Consider the following 6,652-nt stretch of genomic DNA (forward strand, 5'->3'; position numbering starts at 1 on the left):
CAGTGCCATCCATCCATCCATCCATCCATCTTCCGTATGTCCATCAGTTCATCTCCCTCTGCTCATTCTCCAGCATTAATTTTCCTGCTCCTCCTTAGGGATTCTAAGAAATTCTGGACCAGATGGGATAAAAATTCCATCCAGCAAGCTCTGGGTTTCCAGTAGTAAATACATCAGGATCTCCTTCCAGGTAGACGCCTGGAATACCTCAAATGGGAAGTGACCAGAAGGAATACTGATCAGACACCCAAACTACTTCAACTGGCTTTTTTTTTTAATGTAAAAGAGCAGTGGCTCCACTCCAGGCTTCCTCTGAGCTCCTCACTCCATGTCTAAGTCTAAGCCCAGTCACTTTCCAGTGGAAAATCTTTCAGCCTCTTGTATCCATAAGGGTTGGACTGTAGAGTGCCCAGTAAATCGTAAGCTTCACCTTCAGGTACTGCTCTGACTATGATGGTCCAATACAAGTCCTGCAATATTGTGAGTGTTGCATGAACCAATGTGGTGATCCATTTTAACCTTGCTTATTTACAAGATCTCAGTGTACTCGCAGTCCTTTATTTGTGCAAAGACTCACTCTTTGGGAACAGTCCACCATTTGTAGACAACCATGGCCTTAAACTTGGAGATGTGGACCCTAGTCCCAAACACTTTGCACCCAGCTGAATGCTGCCTAATACTTGCTGGAGCTTTTCTCATAATTTAGTTCTGTTACATCGCAACAGTGGTGTTGAAAAACTCCTTTTGTGTTTTCCCTTGTGACTCAGACAGATGCACTTTAACAGTGACCACCCTTTATCTTTTACTTAAATACCTGCTGCAGTTAAATGATCTGTATGAAAGGCCTTTAGTCACGAACTTAACATTCATGAGTAAATATAAAGTCACCATACAAAGAACAATGCCTGGTTCTGCTGCACATAGAAAAGCTCCAAACATGTACCATTCAGAGCTTGTTTAAAGGCCAAACGCTGTGTAGTCCCCAGGCACATGGACAACAACGGTGCCCAGAACATAGCTGACCTCTAATGCATGAGTGCTGGCGCACACACTGAAAACACATGCCAGATCTGGGGGAGAGTTCATGCTCTGGTATTTCCCTGACATTTAGTTTCAGTTCATTCCATGTGTGTGAAACACCTGTTCCAACATGGCTACGCACACACCTGGCACACACATGCACACACATGACAATCAAGCCAGTCAATAGTGTAATTTGCAAAGACCAAATGTCTGATGATGGTCTATTAGGCTTTACTTTATATTTTATTTAAAAATTTCAAAATTTTTCTGTACAGGGTCTAGCTTAACCTTTACTGCCAGGAAGATGAGCAGACAATCCAGTTACTAAAATTAACCTTCTCATCTGCCCAGACAAGCTGACACTCCCATCCTCTCTTTTTTCAACAACTTTGACATTTTATCAAACAAATATCTCTTGAACTTTACAAGGTAGCACAACTTTGACTATGGGGAGAAAAGTGTTGATGTGATGGTCTAGGAGATATGTTAAAACTAGTGCTGTCAATTGATTAAAAAAAATTAATCAAGTTAATCACATCACTGTGCTGTGATTAATCATAATTAATCACAGCATTTCTTTAGTTTTAGTAACTTTTTGATTTTTAAACAATCTTATTATCAAGTGTTTAATTTTATTATTTTAACTTCATGTACAGCACTTTGAAAGCGCTTTTTACTAAAAAATGTATTTTTTATTATTACGATTATCTATAAATTAACATTTAAAATACTACCATTTACTTGCATTTTTGTTTGAGATAAATTAATACAAGTATGGTGTTTAAATGAAGAAACATTAAACAAACTACAGTTTTTAAACTTATTTGTGGTTTGTAAATCAGAGTATCTTGTTTCACTGAGCAAAAATATTTATAAACTGCAAATGAGCCCAGAAGACAAACACATCAGGTACAAAATAACTTGTGCTGTAAAGTGAATGATCAGGTGTGCTGTTACCCCGAGGTAGCTGAAGTTGCCAACTGATGTCCAGTGGTCTCTCGTTAGTGTAATAAATATAGCTTCGGGTCAGCTGCTCCACTTTAGTTGCCTTTGTAGCTGCCATACAGTTCACGGATTCTTGTGACAGTAGTTCTCATAGGATGATGTCTTGAAGCCCCTTGTCGTCAACGATGTCGATGGTCTGCAGTCTTTGGTGACCCATTAGCGATCGCATTAGTTAGCTTAGATCTTGTCGTTTTGGGGACAAATCAGGGTCTCCTGGACTACGCCAGTGTAGCTTGGCGTTATGGCTGGATCCCATGTTGTTGTTAGAGTCTTTGCCAGAATTAGCAACATTAGCTATCATAGCTTGATCCCATGTTGCTGTTAGCACCTTTGCTAACATTAGAAAAGATGTGTTTTGCCCGAAGGTGGTACTTCAGACTGGTTGTACTTCAGAGTAAAGACAGTTCATCACTGCTGTATACAACTATTTTTTTTGTCCAGATTTCCATTAGACAGCTTTTTAAATAAAAATTTGTCATGAAGCAGACCAGGGTCTGTCTCCTCACTCATCACTGCTGGCTGTGTTTGACCCATCTTTAACCTTTTCACCCCAGGGACATAAACATCCACGCAGGAGGACTACGGGTGGAAGCTGTGGTCAAACTTAGTAATATGATTAAATTGAGTTATTTTTTAAATGCGTTAAGCTTTCCAGATCAATCACGAGTTAACACGTTTATATTAACAGGCCTAGTTAAAACACAGACTACAACTCCATGATTTTTGACCTGAGATTGTTTTTTTTCCCCTAAAATTTTAAAATGAGCAATTTAGAGAAAAAGCAGAAACAAAAACACTTATGGTAAAGGTAATAAGGCTTCTTTAGTGTCAGTATTTTAGTGTGCACAACCTTAGTCTGGATCACTTTGTGTCACAGTATTTACAATGCATTCAGAAAGTATTCAGATCCCCTTCACTTTTTAAATTTTATGTTGCAGCCTGATGCTACAATTTAAAATGATCATTTTTATTCTAATTTATTCTCATTAAAAACAGAAATGTCACATTGATATTAGTGTTAATAGCGCTTAACATTTAGCTCAGTTTCCTTCTATTTCTCTGGATCTTTGCTAAGATGTTTCTACATGTTATTTGGAGTCCATGTGTGGTAAATTAAATTGTTTGGACATGATTTGGAAAGGCACACACCTCTCGATAGAAGGCCTCACAGCTGACAATACATATCAGAGGAAAAACCAAATCACAAGGTCAAAAGAACTGCCTGCAAAGCTCAGAGACAGGATTGCTGCAAGGCACAGATCTTAGAAAGGCAACAAAAAAAGTTGTCCTGTACTGAAGTTCCCAAGAGCACAGTGGCCTCCACAGTTCTCCAATGGAAGAAGTCTGACACAACCAGGACTCTTCCAAGAGCTGGTCGCCCATGCGAACTGAATGATTGAGGGAGAAGGTAGTTAGTGAGAGAGGTGATAAAGAACCCAATGGTCACTCTGAGCTCCAGAGATCATGTGTACATGGGACAAAATTCCAGAAGGACAACCATCACTTCAGCCCTCCACCAATCTTAGCCTAATAGCAAGAAGGAGCTCTCTCCTCGGTGCAAAATGCATGAAAGCCCACTTGGCTTTTATATGGAGTGTTTTGCAAACTCCACGTGTAAACCTTCTGCTTTTATGTTTAAATTCCAAATATTTTGAGACCCTGATGATCAAAGCCTCAGTTTCAGAGCACCTCTTACCAGGAACTATTGTTGCTAGGTTAAATAAGCTAACCTTTGCTTCTTTAGTCGTATCCATAAGGTTTGTTTAAATAGATATGTGAGCTAAATATTTACATCCTTCAAAAAGTTGAATCATTTTCAACTTCTTGGCAACAGAAAAAGGGACATCATGAAGGGCATTTTGGAGCTAAAGATGCTGAGTGTTGAAAATGTAGGACTACATTGTTTTTTTTTTTATTGAAAATGAGCAAGGCCAGTGGAAAATTAACACAGCTATGAACATAGACCCTAAATCCACATTAGTGTTGTGTTTCACACTTTATGAAATAATGACAGATCTAGATGTTAATCATCAGCATAGTGGTGGTAATGGTAAACATTTTAAAAGTACTTAAAATATGGTTTTAAATGCACACAAATTTTTGGGGACTGAGCTCAGAGCCCTGTGGTACACCACTTCTTTAGCTGATGAGAATATAGAAACAGACTGAGTCTTTTCAATACAGTTAAATATGTTAAGTATAAGTTATTCAAATATTGTAGCTCTTTTGAAACAGAGAAACTATTGAGCATATATCAAGACTGAAAAGTAATACTCTGGAAGTCGTTTAACTGCGATGCATAGAAGTTGGTGTAATATTAAGTTGCTAATAAGTCATTAGACACTTGTCATTAAATTAGATATTACATTTGAAACCAGTCCTTAGTGGTTGTTAGACAGATGTTTATTTCTGTTAGAAGTCTGTGCACAAATCTGGCAGTAGTTGTTATTCTAGTGCTTACTAAGCTGTCATCCTCGACCTCTGAGACAGGCAGAATATTTCTGAGTCAGAGACAGAAATAAAGCGCAGACAGGAAAGAAGTGTATGAAAGCCTTCTGTGGACAAAATCAATGTCTAGACAGTGAAACCACATTATATTGACAAATTGAAACATAGAAGTCAGTCCACATTTTCTTGTTATTGTCTACGTAGGCCGGACATCATGTCCACTTAAAAGCCTGCAGAGTTATCGCGCTGTCAACCCATGAGGAGGACACAGTAGAAGATGAGGACTCTAAACAATGACACGCATTAAGATGAGACTTTTTATCTTTACAACTTTTGTGCTTAACAAGTCTCAGAGACATTCTGGATGTCTCTTTCTTAAAGAAGTAATGAACACTTTAACATTTTTTTCATCTGTACACTGAGGTAATTTACTGAACTGTAATAAAACACATTAGTGTTGGTGTTATAGCTGAAATTTGCACCAAACTGATAAAAATCTGGGTTTTACGGCTTTTAATTAGCTCAAATGGACATCTGCCTTGAAAAATCTTTTCTGAAAGGGTGGGGCTTGTGGTCGGTTTACATCACAAACTCTATATAAAAGGTAGAGCGTTACCACCTCTAACTGACTTTCCCATTCAGAGACCACTCCCATCCTCTCCTGCACTGCTTCTGGTCTGAGAGCTCCGGCTGTAGTAACGCTGCTGCTGGAGTAAACGACCCGAACAGGTAGTGCTCAGGACCAGCATGGTCCGCCACCACACTGTCCTTTTCCCCTCCCTCCTCTCAGTACCAAACTGCCCACTTTCTGGGCATTTTTTGAATTACAGAAGTGGGTGGAGTTAGCTCTGAGCCAGGGGTTCACTTACACTTTAAACTCAGAATTAAGGCTTGGGTCTATTAATTTTATGAGCTTTGTAAGAAGTTACTGTCAAGTTGACAAGGGACTTTTTAGCTTCATTTGTGACCGTATATTGCTAGAGAAGCTTGTCCTTTTGCTCTAAAAGAGCAAGAAAACACACCTACAACATGCATGAGCATCTTTATAAAACAGATGGACATTTATGCTTGTAAACAGAGGCTATATTTGAATGAATCTAATGTCGATAATTTGCTCCTGTGATTGTTCAATATTTGGTTGTCTGTCATTTGAAAGGCAACAAAGACTCTCTGACAGTTAAGACATTATTCAGTGTTCAAAACCATGCGTACACATCACAGAATAAATTCACATTTCCCAAACACGCAAACCTGCAAGCAGCGGCCGCCATGCAAGTACCTGTCAGGAAAACAAATGTATCTGACAGTGAAACGAGAGGGGCTTGAAATAAAAAGAGTCAAGCCTAAACATGATCAAGAATGAAACAGACAACATAAAGTATCTTTCACTGTCTCACTTATACAAACACATTTTGAAAGCAGTAAACAACACATAAAACATCTCAAAAACTTTTATGCACTTCAAAGGTACAATACTAAAAACTTGTTTATAAGAGAATAAATAACTTCCCCAAGCAGGAAGAGTGTTAAATTGAAATGGAAAGGCATCCATCACTCTGCACACGGTGTATAGACACAATCCATCACAGTGGCAGCATGGCAGAAGAAGATGCAAACACAAGTCTTCTATCTGTCGGATACTATATAACCATAAAGACTTTCTGAACAGCTCTTCAACTTTCCACTCATACCTGCACAATGTAGGGTTTCTTAAAAGCTTTGCAAGATGTATTTTTCACAGCATGACTTCTTTGACCCTGAACTTCACAGTAAGCTTCACCAAAAGTGTGCTTCTTTTTTCTAGGTAGTCCTAGAAAAGTTGGTCAGCTAAAATGCAGAATTTTAGCAGCATATTTTAGAGTTTCTAAAGCTTATATATATGTCTAGTTTAAATTTTTAAACCTTTGTTGTAAGTCACTCAGAGGAGTTAACTATTTATGGCAAAGAATTACAGCTGAGCATTGAGACAGCAATGACATTTATTAGAGAACAGTAATGGCATGACTGTATGAACACTTTTTACTGATGGTAATTAGGGCCCGAGCACTGAGGGTGCGAGGACTTAATTGTAATTCCTTGGATTATTTTTATCATTTGCCGTCATTGCATGGACTTTTGAGGGCCTTAACATTTCTGAATTTTCTGGAAACTTTGCAGGTACATCAGGTCTCGCGTG

Source organism: Cheilinus undulatus, linkage group 6, assembly GCF_018320785.1.
Source record: "Cheilinus undulatus linkage group 6, ASM1832078v1, whole genome shotgun sequence".
In the NCBI taxonomy this organism is placed as follows: Eukaryota; Metazoa; Chordata; class Actinopteri; order Labriformes; family Labridae; genus Cheilinus; species Cheilinus undulatus.